The sequence below is a fragment of the Pongo abelii genome, chromosome 5 (genome assembly GCF_028885655.2).
Source record: "Pongo abelii isolate AG06213 chromosome 5, NHGRI_mPonAbe1-v2.0_pri, whole genome shotgun sequence".
Lineage (NCBI taxonomy): Eukaryota > Metazoa > Chordata > Mammalia > Primates > Hominidae > Pongo > Pongo abelii.
This window is the reverse complement of record NC_071990.2, coordinates 112779665-112794602: the sequence shown is the minus strand read 5'-3', so window position 1 is coordinate 112794602 and position 14938 is coordinate 112779665. Positions and strand designations below refer to the sequence as shown.

The 14938-nt window shown below is 45.0% G+C and overlaps 1 non-coding gene across 1 annotated transcript; it reads left to right on the top strand.

Moving 5' to 3' along the window:
* Nucleotides 1-13179: 13179 nt before the first annotated feature.
* LOC112134079 (small nucleolar RNA U13) lies at nucleotides 13180-13280 on the top strand. Its single transcript, XR_002915662.1, has one exon. It is a non-coding gene; the product is annotated as a small nucleolar RNA U13 (small nucleolar RNA).
* Nucleotides 13281-14938: the final 1658 nt, after the last annotated feature.

The window sequence follows — 14938 nt, the reverse complement described above, 5'->3', positions numbered from 1 at the left end:
CTAAACTGATAAAATTTATTTATTTATTTATTTTTAAGACAGAGTCTCTGTCGCTGAGGCTGGAGTGCAGTGGTGCCATCTCGGCTCATTGCAACCTCTGCCTCCCAGATTCAAGGGATTCTCCTGCCTCGGCCTCCTGAGTAGCTGGGATTACAGGCGTGTGCCACCATGCCGGGCTAATTTTTGTATTTTTAGTAGAGAGAGGGTTTCACCATGTTGATCAGGCTGGTCTCGAACTCCTGACCTCATGATCCGCCCGCCTTGGCCTCCCAAAGTGCTAAGATTACAGGCATGAGCCACAGTGCCCAGCTGATAAAATTTTAAAGATCTTATTACATATATTATTATCACATTATTAGGTAGTTGATTAACATATTCTATATCTTTTTAAAGATAACTTTGCTTTTAATCCTCACACCCCACTAAGTTGGATAATTTGCAAATATTTCTGGAGGATTTTTATGTTCTGATTCATTCAAAACAATCTGGAAAAAAAAGAACCTGTTTTAAATAGAAATTATTTTTTTAAAAAAAGTCTCTTCAAACTAAAGTATAGCCTTTAAATCAGTTGAGTTCATGGTGGATTGTCTTATATGAAAGAAAGCTAAGGACTTGGGTCACCTCAAGGGCACTCTTAGGAAACACAGCGTGCTGTAGAGTGAGGTTGCAGAGTAAAAGTAAGAGAGCATCTATAAACAAAGAAGTCAGAGACTTCCAGGTTTTTTCTTCCAAGAGGCAAATGTGCTTTCAAGAGATATTCCTGAGGTAGACCATTCCAGAGAGTCCCCACACCTCCCAAGAAGCCTCTCTTCCTCATAAGTTGTACATGCTTAGGGTGAGGAAGCAGAATTTGCTGACCAGAAAGTTCTCCTGTTAAGAAAGAAAAGTATCGCCTTAATGTCAGGATGATGGTGAGTAATTTTTTGTCTTCAGTAACCTGGTAGTGAATAAGTATTTGCTTTGTCACCTTAGGAAAGCTGGCATCTAGCACTCCTCTGCTGGAAAGGGAGCCTTCCTAATAAACTATTACTTTTTACTTTTTTTTTAAGACAGGGTCTTGCTCTGTCACCCAGGCTGGAGTGCAGTAGTGCAAACACGGTTCACTGCAGCCTCAACCTCCCGGTCTCAAGCGATCCTCCCAAACACACTAGTTAATCTTTATTATGATTATTTTTTGTAGAGATAGGGCCTTGCCATGTTGCAGCAAGCTGGTCTTGAACTCCTGAGTTCAAGCAATCCTCCTGCCTTGGCCTCCCAAAGTGTTGGGATTACAGACGTGAGCCACTGCGCCAACCTCTTTTTACTTTTTAAAAATCAAACAACAGGCCAGATGCGGTGGCTCACGCCTATAATCCCAGGACTTTGGGAGGCCAAGGCGGGTGGATCACGAGGTCAAGAGATCAAGACCATCCCAGCCAACATAGTGAAACCCTGCCTCTACTAAAAATACAAAAATTATCCGGGCGTAGTGGCATGCGCCTGTAATCCCAGCTACTCGGGAGGCTGAGGCAGGAGAATCACTTGAATCTGGGAGGCAGAAGTTACAGTGAGCCAAGATCGCGCCACTGCACTCCAGCCTGGCGACAGAGCGAGACTCTCTCTCAAAAAAAAAAAAAAAAAAAAAAAATCAAATAACAAACCTGTCGGAGAAGACCATTTGTAAAGTTCAGACAGAGTAAACTGCGACTAAAGGGTTTCTGTTCACTCCATTCTCTGCAGCTCCTGATCTCCTCTGATGATCAGTTCACGGGCTGGGAGGATTAGAGAGCCTAGGAGACAGAGGGTCCCATGCTTTAGAACATCAGGGTAGATAGAGACAAATGATGCATTTGGCTCTGCCATAGTCGTGACACAGAAAGATGTATGGGGAACCAGGCATTTCCGTGAGAAAAGTTAAGAGTGTATATAATCCCTCAAACACAGCCACACTGTTGAAGATTTCCTTACAAGCACCAGAAGGTGTTTACCTGCTTTGAGAAAGATAGGAATCCTCCTGTGGCTAAGTGTTGGCACCAGAGGATTTTATAGTAGCATTAGTGTGGCAAAATGTTATCTGCAATTTCCCCAGGAGTCTTAAGAATGTATACTATATTAATTGGAATGGTTCTTTTATGAATCTTGAAAGAGTATGGTTTTCAACAACAGGCAGAAGAGAATTGTACTAAAGCCCAGAGCAAAAGGGATGTCATCTGTTCATTAGTCATGACTCAGGACAAAGAACGTCACATGATAGGCATTTCCTAATAAGTTGCATTGGAATAAAATGATCTTTGGTCAGTTTGTTCCTGAAAGGTATTTTAATAGGTTTAAATGACTTTTGTTGACCTTCTTACCACTATATATTATACAATACTGTTGGAATTCAATTATGCTGTCAAAAATATTTGTTAGAAGGAAGGGAGGAGACTGGTTTTGGTTTGGGGGCAAGGGAAGGAAGCTTAAACATATTTTTATTCTAAAAATGATATGGGGGGTATAGATTACTAAAGCAATTGCCAAATTATATATATATATATATTTTATCTCAAAAATAGTTTATAACTACAGAGAAGAAAATAATGAAAAATAGCACCTTTACTGTATTTGAAATATCAAATAGACATTCATAATTTATATACACCTATATTCCCAGAAAATTCTCATACATAATAAACTTCTAAATCATACCTCATTCTTTCCCAACATGCAAACTATTCAGAATCCTTTGGAGGGACAAATATACCTTTATTTTAAAAGTTAATTCTGAGCACTGAAAATAAAAATAAATGGTTTTCCAGTGTTGCAGGGACCATTCTAACAAAACGTAACCAGTGACAAACGACGGCTTCCTCGACAGCCGGAACACTGTGCTCCTCTCCATACAGCTTACTACTCTCTCATAACCTGTTTAATGCCACCAGTGTGTTTAATACTGCTCTCCTCTAATGTGTTTGCCCTGCCAGATTGTGAGCCCGAGAACAGGAACTTCCTGATTGGTTCACCATTATTCTCCCTGCACCTAGAACAGTGATGAGCTTCTGGCAGATGCTGGCTGGACTGATGGATGGACTGTTAGGGAGATGAGGCCCACTGTCCAGTGGGGTCAATGGTTTACCTTCGAATGACACATTTACCTAAGAACCTGCTAAGCACATGGGACTGACTGCATGCTGCCCACAGTGCTAGCCCTGAGCATTATGAATGTGTGGCCACCAGTGTTCCAGATATGATTGAAGTCCCAATCTATAGCCTGAAGTGAACACCCTTGATACTTCCCAACCCCTTCCCCAGAACTGTCACAATGCCAGTGAGGATAAACTTGTACCTCTTGGAACCTGAGAGACAGCATGAAGTAAGTGGCACCAAGTGATACATAGTCTTATTTTGATTCCGTTTGGTTTTGAGATGGGGTCTCACTATGTCGCCCAGGCTGGATTCAAATTCCTGGGCTCAAGCAATCCTCCCACTTCAGTCCCCCAAGTAGCTGGGACTATAGACATATGCCACCATGCCTGGCCGCAGTCTTTGTTTTTTGGGGGTGCAGGGAGGCGACAGGGTCTCACTCTGTTATCCAGGCTAAAGTGCAATGGTGTGATCATGGCTCACTGCAGTGTCGACATTTTGGGCTCAAGCCATCCTCCCACCCCAGGCTCCCAAGTAGCTAGGACTACAGGTGCATGCTACCACATTCGGCTACTTTTTTTTTTTTTTTTTTGTAGAGACAAGGTCTTACTATGTTGCCCACGCTGTAGCCTTAGGTAAAGTGCCTTCAAAGGCTCATTTTAGCTTTGTCATTTTATGAAAAGTTGATATTCTACCCCCTAAGATATCCATCTTTGTCTTCAGATAAAAATTATTTTCCCAAGTCATCAAGTTCTGCCATGTTACCCAGCCTGTGGCTTGTAGTGTCCCTGACACACCCTTGCGTAACGCAGGGAGCCCCTGTGCCCTGTGTGAGAAGCACAGCGTGAAGATGTTGTCCATAATATTGCACATGGAAAAGGTAACGTTAGCCCCCATTAATGTGGATTCTCTCATCTGATTTCCTTTTTTCACCCAGCAAAGTGCCCAGTGACTGAGAATGAGACAGAAGATGAGGGTGTTTGAGGATGAGAAGGAGGAGGAAAGCCATCAGAGCCACCTGGAAGTAGAGGTCTGGTCAGGTCCGCCTGCTTAACCAAGATGGCAGCAAGGGGAGTAGGAAGGATGAAGACATTGCTCACATTGGGAGGAAGAAACCAAAGCTGGCGTGAGAGGAGTCCTTTCCAGGGCTGTTCAAGGCAACGGGATGCAGGTGGATATGACTGTAGATGGGTGTAAAGACTTACCATTCACTCCTCCAAACTTTCGTTGTATACTTATTATGGGCTAGGCCCTGTGCCTAGCCCCAGAAATTCAAAGAGAGACAATTAACATCTACAGTCTAGTAAGGATAAAGACCCATAAAAATAGTTGCAATAAGCTGTCTTAGATGGAAGCACAGTTGTTAGCAAAGTAGTAACATCTAGCTCAGAGTAGGGGGGTACGGCAGAGGCTTCCTGGAAGAGGTACTGCCTGAACTCTCTTAAAGACAAATGGAAGTAGGTTACATAGTGTTTAGCGGGGCCTGGTGCTCCTTGCCTTTGGATTTGTTTCCTTCTGATTTCTAGCCCCCATTAGGGGTTACCTCATGCTTTCAATACGGAAGACATCAACAAATGGGTCTCAATGAAGAAAAACCAAAAGTACACACACACAAGAATCTCAATCACTGTCTCTCTGTTTCTCTCCTCTCTCCCTGTCTCTCTCTCTCCTCTCCCCCCACCCCATTAACAGTATATAGGTATACCATTTATTCTGATTAGTGGCCACTAAATAGAGGGGGTGGTAGATAATAGCATTCAAGGACAGAGGAAGGTTTTAGCAGGTTGTTGGCTCCAGTGTGTCGATTAGGATATGGTCTGAAATATATTCATATTCATATTTTCATAAAGTATGAGAATAAAAGAATTGCTAGGAAGAAGCTTGGAATAACAATAACTCTTCACTACCTCTCTTAATAACAGCTAGTGGGAGGCTTTCTCCTATTTTCAAATCCACTGTCATTCTTCCACTTACTAGCCAGGCTGTTTCGCTTGAATCATCGTGCAATATGTACATTCATGATGGAAGGTATATACTAGCAGTTGCATGGTGTTCTGGTTGTTTTGTTCTGGGTAGTTTTCCTTTAGTTAATTATCAAGTGCTTACTGTGTAATAATCAATGAGTAGCTAATTGGAAGCAAGAGAGAATGAAATGGGTATTAATCAGATAGTGTTTTTAATGAAAAGCATAGACGTAGTACTGTGGGGAAATATCACTAAATAGCAAGAGATTTCATCTCTTTTTGTGTGTGTGTGTGTGTGTGTGTGTGTGTGTTTACAAAAGGATTCATTTAAGCCACTCATAAACTAAATCCAGGTATGTGAATCCTTTCATTTTTTTTAGACTTCTCCCAAGGGGTAAACATTGGAAGACACCAGGAGGGAAGCCAAGCCTCTAGAGATTGCTCAGGAACCCAAACCACCCCAAATGGAGCCGGAAGGTCTGTCAATTCCCAGAGAGGGAGGAAATGGTAAGCAAATGGCAGCAGTTGCTTAGAGAATTAGGGAATGAATAACAATGCTTTCTGGTAAATTAACCATATTACATTGTGCAGGGGAAAGCAATAGGAAAACCCTGTTAAAAATTGAATAATAATTTGTCCACATCATTTATGCAAAATGCATAATTTTCCTACTTCAGTGGACTTCAGTTTGATTTAAAAGATGAGCAGCTCTAGGACTATTCACCAAAGCATAATTTGTAAGATAATTGGGAAGGGGAAGAGAAATCAGACTGTAATCAGCACAATCTTTCGTAAGTCACTTCACCTTCCTCCTCTCACCTGCAAATTTTGGAAAATATTTGTTTACCCTTTCCTGAAGTTCTCTAAATGGAAGTGCAAAGCATTAGTCATTGTCATTGCTGCCACTAAACCATGACCTCACCATGAGAGAGGGGAAAGCCATGCTTCATTCTATTCAGTATTTTTCTGCTCTAATTCAAATAAGTACTTGTTTTGAATAGCGGGGAAAAAATGGAAATGTAGCAAAGCTATAGTTAAAACAGCAAGCCGAGAACAAAAGCAACACGCATGCAGGCAAAGGAGACCTTGGAAGATACACAGATAAAACAAAAAGCTGTGCTTGGCTGGGATTCTGTTTCAGAATCAAATGCAAAATGGAGACTATTGTTCCAACTGTAAAGGTTTTGCAATCTACAATCAGTCAGAATGAAAAGATATCATGTAATCCACCTTGACAGTCAGAAGCTGCACTATTGCTGTGAATTATGATATTTGTTCATGACTAATGTAGATTTTCAGACCCAGAATGGTTGAAAGTAGGCAGGAATTCGTAGATATACCAGATACCCTTCACTTTAACAGGGCACACCCATGTCAGCTGATGTTTATATCTCTTCCTCTCCTCCTTTTCCCTCCTCCTCACCCCTTGCTCCCCAATCTCATTAGAATCATGAAATTTTTACTTATATATTCATTAATTCTCTTCATCCCCATCTCGCCTCAAAGATCATTATCTACTTATTGAATTCAGCCCTTACACAGTGTCTCATGCCTGTAATCTCAGCTATTTGGGAGGATGAGGTGGGAGGATTGCTTGAGGTCAGGAGTTTGAGAACAGCCTGGGCAACATAGCCAGATGTCGTCTCTAAAAAAACTAAAATTAAAAATTTAGTAGGGCATGGTGGCACACACCTATAGTTCCAGCTACTCAGGAGGCTGAGGTGAGAGGGGATCACTTGGGCCCTGGAGGTCAAGGCTGCCGTGAGCTGTGATTGTGCCACTGCACTCCAGCCTGGGCAATAAAGCAAGACCCTGTCTCTGAAAAAAAAAATTTTTTTTTTTAAATAAATTCAGCCCTTAGAGTTCTACCTTTCAGGGCAAACCTGTTTCCTTTGTTGGACTAATTCCTGTCTCTTCTACAAACTTGCTGGTCCCACAACACTGAATTTTGAATCCCACAAATCTCAACACTTCTTATCTGTTCGGTGCCCATTCTGGTTAAGCAAAAGGACCTTTCCTAATCCTAATACTCGTCCCCACTCTTTCCATCTCTATCCCCAACCGCTGCTACTGGCTGAAGATTTATTAGATACTAGTTTTGTACCTATGCCTCCTGCCACTTGCTATAAATCGCCTTTATGCAAATTGAAAAAGCTACCCTGCCTCAAGACACTTTGCTGCCATCTGCCAGGAAATTGTTGTAATAAATATGCAAAAGGATAATGACTAGAATGTGAATGGTGCCCCCTAGAATTGTGCAGTACACAACTGGCACAACTATATGTGACAACCCTGTTGTTTGAAATCACCTGAACTCTCCTGGAACCCTGTGTAAAAATCACAACCACCATAGGTCAGTCTTGCCTTTTCATGACAGTTTGCCATTTCAAAATCTAAATCTTCTGCCGTGATCAGAAATTGCTGAGGGGCAGTTTCTGGGAGAGACAGAGTCCCCACGCAGCAGTACCTATAAGATTATAGGGCTCTTCCAGCATTCAGCCCAAGCTTTGACCTGGTACCTGGGCAGATACAACCCAAACCACACTTAGTTGATTTTCGGGAAGCATCCAAGTTAGAAAGCTGGCAAGGCTGAATGTTGGGGTGCAGGGGGAGGTGGACCTAGCTTATATTCAGGTCAGCCATTACCCGTCTCTGGCTTTGGCGGCTTCATTTCTTGTTGATTGCCCCATCTGTTCTCCTCCCTCCTTCCCATTCAGCACAACCTGCACGTACTGGTGATCTCTCACTACATAACAAACCACTCCAAAACTTAGTGGCAGAAATAGAAACAGTCATTTATTTTGATCACGAGTCTGCAATCTGAGCAGGACTCATCGAGGCCAGCTCACCCCTGTTCCACACGGCATCAGCTAGGACAGCTCGGGTGTGGCCGGAGGAGCTGCTATCACAACGGCTCTTGCATTTCACAATGGCTCTGCATCAACATGCTGCTACGTTGATGCCAGCTGTTGACCTCAGGAGCTCAGCTGGGGCTACTGATAGGGGCTTTGGTTCCTCTCCACTTGGGCTCCCATGTGTGCGTGGACTTGCTTACACGGTGGTGCCCATGTTGAACTACCCCGGCTGACTCATCATTAAGTAGAGACAAGCTGGACCCACCCAGCTCTGCCCAAATTTCAAATTTCTGAACAAAACAAATGACTGTGGCTTTAAGCCATTAAGCCTTGGGATAGTTTACTTTGTAGCAATCAATCACTAGAATGTATATTCTATGCTAAATGTTGCATGAATCCATTCCCACATCTTTCTAGGGTGCCTCCTGGTGCTGCAGAGTCTAGGAAGCTAAAAACTACACTGCCCAGAGTCTCTTTTCATTAGGATCATGATTGTGAGTTAAGCTACACCAATTAGACATATTTGCACAAAGCTTGGAAGGCAGAGGCCAATGTCTTGCAGCTTTTGGCTACTTTCTGCTGCAAAGCAAGATCATGGAGCTACTGATAGCCACTCTCCAGCTTCATGGGCATCAAGAATCTTGTGGACGTGGCAGTGGCTAGGTTCCTCTGCCTAGCAAATGCGGTGGTGGCAGTAATTCACGCTGTTCCTGGCTTGCTGACCACTTTCTGGCCTTGTCTTGCAGCCATGATGTTCTCGCAGTCAACAGTCCCAATGGCAGCTTCCTGAGACCTCCTTCCTGATTGTCGCAGAGGTGATAGCTCCCCTGGCAGATTGATTTTACCACATTCTGAGAGCCATCCTCGGAGGCCCAGCCTAGAGCCCCCTCTTCCAGCCTTTCCAACAAGTTTGCAATTCTTCATGTTATATTCTTTTTTGCTTAAAAACTCTAGCGTGGTTTCTATTTCCTACACAGAACCCTGTAACAGATATCCAGGTGATCCCAAAGTTTTGTCTCTTCTCAGTCTTTCTTTTGTTCTTGCTTGTTTGCTTTCTCTCATTTAATCATTCCTTTAATAAATATTTATGGAATGTCTACTACGGGCCAGGCACTGCACTAGACCCTGGAGAAAAATCGATGAACTAAACAGACATGGCCTCGCCCTCATGAGATGAGGCAGGGCAAAGACCATGAGTCGGCAAAAGACAACCCTTGGGTCCAATCGGCCCCTGCTTGTTTTTGTATATAACGTTTTCTTGGAACACAGCACACTCATTCATTTATGTCTTGTCCAGGGCTGGTTTTGCCTAACAATGGTAAAGTTGAGTAGTTGCGACAGAGACTATATGACCTACAATGCGAAAATACTTACTATCTGGCCCTTTTTAGGAAACGTTTGCCAGCTCCTGTATTAGATAAATAAAACGCCAAGTCATACTCCTGTGGTTCCCCACAGCCAATAAGTTGCTCCTTCTGTCAATTCTGCAGACACCAGGGGTCCCACAACCCTTGGGTCGTGGACTGGTACCAATCCGTGTCCTGTTAGGAACCGGGCTGCCCAGCAGGAGGTGAGCGGCGGGTGGGTGAGCATTACTGCCTGAGCTCCTCCTCCTGTCAGATCAGCAGTGGCATTTAGATTCTCATAGGAGTCCGAATCCTATTGTGAACTATGCATGCCAGGGATCTAGGTTGCAGGCTCCTTATGAGAAGCTAATGCCTGATGATCTGAGGTGGAATGGTTTCATCCCGATACCCTCCCCCGACCCCCATGCCCGCCACCAGGCTATGGAAAAATTGTCTTCCACGAAACTGGTGCTGGTGCCAAAAAGGTTGGGGACAGCTGGCAACACCACAGCACCATGCATGGTGCTAAGCACTTCATGAGAATCCTCTAAGTTAATTCTCACAACAATCTTTGGGATACATTATCTCTGTTTATTATCTCTGTTCTACAGACAAGGAGACTGAGATTTAGAGAGATTTGGGCTTAGGTGACTGGGAGGATGGTGATATGGAAAAGGAATCGAAAACAGGCAGAAGATGACAAGCTCAGTCCGAACTCACAGCACATGAGGCACCTGCAGAGAGGCACACGGGGCTATCCCGGTAGATTTCAGGCTTGGTGTGGATTTCAAGTCTGGACAGCTTTTACGTTCAAATCACAGTTCTACCATTGACTAACTATAGCTGTGTGACTTTGGGCAAGTTACTTCACTTTCCCTCCTGGCTTCTTTTATTTTTTATTTATTAATTTTTTTTTTTGAGATGGAGTTTCTCTCTTGTTGCCCAGGCTGGAGTGCAATGGCGTGTGATCTCAGCTCACTGCAACCTCTGCCTGCCCGGTTCGAGTGATTCCCCTGCCTCAGCCTCCCGAGTAGCTGGGATTACAGGCGCCAGCCACCAACCTGGCTAATTTTTTGTATTTTTTAGTAAAGACGGGGTTTCACTATGTGGGCCAGGCTGGTCTCGAACTCCTGACCTCAGGCGATCCACCCACCTCGGCCTCCCAAAGTGCTGGGATTGCAGGCTTGAGCCACCACACCCGGGCTATTTATTAATTTTTTAAAGAGACAGGGTTGCTCTGTCACCCAGGGTGGAATAAAGTGGTACAATCATAGCTCATCACTAACCTCAAACTCCTGGACTCAAGCCGTCCTTCCACCTCAGCCTCTCTAGGGGCTAGGACTACAGGCATGCACCACCACACCCAGCTAATTGTGTGTGTGTGTGTGTGTGTGTGTGTGTGTGTTTTCTTTGGTCCAGGCAGGTCTCAAACTTCTGGACTCAAGTAATCCTCCCACCTGAACCTCCCAAGGCACTGAGATTACAGTTTTCTCATAAATAAAATGAGCTCTTGTGAAAACTAGAAAAAGTAATATGCAAACAGTATCTAGCATCATAGGGGCTAGGTACACAGTAGATACATGTGTCAGATATATGGTACATGGTATATGTTTGATACGTGTTGGCAACTTCTCCTTCCCCTTCAGTCTTATCCTTCACATGGTAGAAAGTAATCTTCCAGAATTACAGCTTTAATTATGTTATTTTCCTCCTCAAAAAATGTGGTAGTTCCCACTGACCCCCACTGTCATGGAAGGAGACCTGTTTGGAGGACCTGCCCAGCCACGCCTCTTTCTTTCAACTTCCACACACACTATCCCCTCTATTGAAGGGTGAGCACAGTAGGTTATGTTTTCACTGTATAACACACCCACCCTGCCCCCGACCAGAACAGCTGATATTCGAGGGGTAGACACCTGACCAAGGGACAGACAGTCCATTGGCCACTGGCTAATCAAATTGTCTCTGTCCAGTTGGATCCAAGAATCAAGAGACTGTGGTGACAGATGCTTGGCCTACAGGTTGGCTTAAGTCAGGGCCAGAGTTGCCCTATGGGTGATCAGATGACACAGCGTGCAGAGAGAAGCAGTGGCAAGAAACCATGGGCCACCAGAGAGAGTGACTGAGAATAGCTACTGTCCACGCTCTAGCATCTGGAGGTCCAATCGCGCTACCCCACACCATTTCTGTGAGATTCCTCTGAAGCACTGTGTACATCAGCTCTTTACTTGAGCAAATCCGAGGGAGTTTGGTCCACTACAGTCTGGCTCCACTATCTGGCCAGGTTCATCTGTCCCATCACCTCCACCCATCACCCCTGCCTTATCTCCTGGCTACACTGAGTTACCCACAACTCTGCAAGCATGCTCTGCACTGCTCCATTCTTTCCTCCTGCCTGGACTGTTCTTTTTCCCTCTCTCCTCTTCTTAAAACTTAGCCACTCTTTGAGACCCAACTCAAATGTCTAGTGATGGCCACCCTCTGAGAACCCCCTGCTCCTGGCTCTGGTCTTTTGAAGGCAGTCACTGCACAGCACTGCTGGCTGCAGTTGTTAGTATACGTCCTTGAGTTTTGCTCCTTGCCACTAAGCTCACTGAGGGTAGGAACCTGGCACACTTTAGGACTGACATATGACAATGAATTTAATCCAAAGATTGGAATCCTGAAACACAAGCTGAGTTTCTTCAATAAAGAGAATTGTGCCAGTAGAAGGCATTGTTCATTAAAATGGAAATGCATTTAGAGAATACTTCAGATTAAAGGGATGAAGATCAAAGGGCACATTTTTGGCCAGGAGTTCTGAGTCTTAGAGACCCAAATAAATTGTAGACTTTTTATTTCCTGAATTGACTGCAACCATAACACTGGATTTGGTGCTGTAATATAAAACTTTCTGGAATTTTTAGCCTGGTGGGAAGGCTCTTTGCTGTAAGTGTTAGGATTGCTCTTGTCTAAAATTAAAGCACCCACGCCTATTGCTGAAACTGGCTAGTACACACAGAAGGCCTGATTTAGACTTCCACAGTTGATCAGGGAACCATCAGAGCCCTACCTTAGCTGAAGTTACAGACATACCCTGCTTCAGACTTATCAGGAGAGGGTGTGTCTATATTACATGTGGACACACGTCCACTCCGGTTCGAGATCCTATGGCCCACGTCAAGAATAGAAAGCAGCTGCTCATGCAGACGGTGTGTGAAACATTAGCTGCGTTTTGCAAACATGTAAGAATTTCCCAGTGAGAATCTTGACTGCAGATGTGGGCCTGGCAGCTCCTCCTAGGCCCTGCGCCTGGGGCTCAGCCCTGGGGATGCTGTTCAAGCTACACTTCCAGCCTGGCCCAACATCTGACTGTCCCTCTGTACAAAGGGGCTGGTTTTGAGGTTCTAGGTCACAAGGTGGATCAAGCCCTTGCCCCTTATCCCAGGGAGGGAAACTCCTAACAGCTGAAGTAAAGTCTGCTTTATCACACTGACCTTTGACCCTTATCAAGCTTTCTGAACAAACCCCAACCAGGTTAACCTAAAATCACCATTCTCAAATCTGCCTGTGCATAACCTAAGAGAATCTTTCATTAATTTTTTTTTTTTTTTTTTTTTTTGAGGTAGAGTCTTGCTCTGTCACCCAGGCTGGAGTGCAGTGGCGCAATCCGGGCTCACTGCAACCTCCGCCTCCCGTGTTCAAGCAATTCTCCTGCTTCAGCCTCCCGAGTAGCTGGGATTACAGGCAAACGCCACCAAGCTCAGCTAATTTTTGTATTTTTAGTAGAGATGGGGTTTTGCCATGTTGGCCAGGCTGGTCTCGAACTTCTGACCTCAGGTGATCTGCCCATCTCGGCCTCCCAAAGTGCTGGGATGACAGGCACAAGCCACCACACCCGGCCTAACAGAATCTTTTAAAATGCAGGTTTTGATCCTTTAGTTCTTAAACATGACAATTGGATGTTTATGCGTATGTGTGAGATGTGTCACCCTTGAACCTTGTTACCATGTCCGCACGTTACCTGTCTGACATGAAAAAAAAAAGAAGAAAAATGCAGGTTTCTCAGCCCCTCCCACATTTACTGAATAAGGTTTTCTCAGGCAGGTCATGAATTTGTCATTGAACATGTCTTAGTCCATTCAGCTGCTATAACAAAAATACCATATACTGGGTGGCTTATAAACAACAGAATTTTTTGTTGTTGTTTTATCTTTTTTTTTTTTTTTGAGACGGAATTCTCACTTTGTTGCCCAGGCTAGAGTGCATTGGAGCAATCTTGGCTCACTGCAACCTCTGTCTCCCAGGTTCAAGCAATTCTCCTGCCTCAGCCTCCCAAGTAGCTGGGATTACAGGTATGTAAATTAACCACACCCAGCTAATTTTTTGTATTTTTAGTAGAGATGGGGTTTCACCATATTGGCCAGGCTGGTCTTGAACTCCTAACCTTAGATGATCCACCCACCCCGGCCTCCCAAAGTGCTGGGATTAGAGGTGTGAGCCACCATGCCTGGCCTGTTTTTACCTTTTTAGAGTTGGGGTCTCACTGTGTTGCCCAGGCTGGTCTCAAGCTTCTGAATTAAAGTGATCCCCCTGCCTCAGCCTCACAAGTAGCTGGGATTATAGGTGTGAGCCATCATACCCAGCTAGAAATTTATTTCTTACAGCTCTGGAGGCTGGGCAGTCCAAGATCAAGGCACCAGCAGGTTTGGTGTCTGGTGTGGGCCTGCTTCCTGGTTCAGAGGTGGTACCTTCTTTCTGTGTTCTCACCTGGTGGAAGGGAAGAGGGAGCTCTCTGGGGTCTCTTTTATAGGGGCACTGCTCCCATTTGCAAGGGCTCTGCTCTCATGACCTAATCACCTCCCAAAGGCCCCACCTCCTAATACCGTCACACCGGGGGTTAGGATTCCAACTATGAATTTGGGGGAATAGAGCATTCAGTCATGTATGCCCTTTTCTCCTCTCATTTGCCTCCTGCTGGAAAATTCTGGCAGCAGAACAATTGCATGGCATACTTAGGGTTCCTTTTCAGTCCCTCTTGCCCCAGCCCCAGTGGCCCAGCCATGGAAGGCTCCTGCCCTCAACTCTGTTCTGGGCATCCCTGTCAACCGTCTCACAGTCTGCCCCTGCTGGCGAGGAGGGACACAGAAGGGGGCTGGTGAGCAGACACTCCAGGGCACGGCTGCAGATCCTCCCCTCCAGACACAGCAGCAGGGCAGCCTCAGCATGGGGCCTTCAGCTGTTGGAGAAGCCAACCAGGCAGGTCAGGCAGACTTGGCATGACTCAACTGCTGAGAAAGCAAGTCCCTGATACAACAGGGACTTGTGAGCTGGGAACAGCCATGAAGCTGGACTGGGGATCTGGGGACTTGACTCCTGTCACACCAGGTGAGTGTGCCCAGCTCACAGCTCTTCTCCTACTTGATTTGAGGCTGCAGAGCCTGGGCCTTCACACCAACACTTCAAGGAGGTGCCACCCTGTTGGGTTTGATGAGCCTGACCTCCAGCAGAGAGTCCCAGAAGATCACAGACTTACAGGGTATGAGGGACTGTTTTTCAGGGCAAGCCCCTGGTTTTGTAGATGAAGCTGTTCAGAAAATATACTGAAAACTCCCACTAGCTTTATTCCTGTCCCCTACCTCATCCTTGTCAGAATGTCTCCACGTGGAATGGTGTCCAGTGCCCTCTCTCT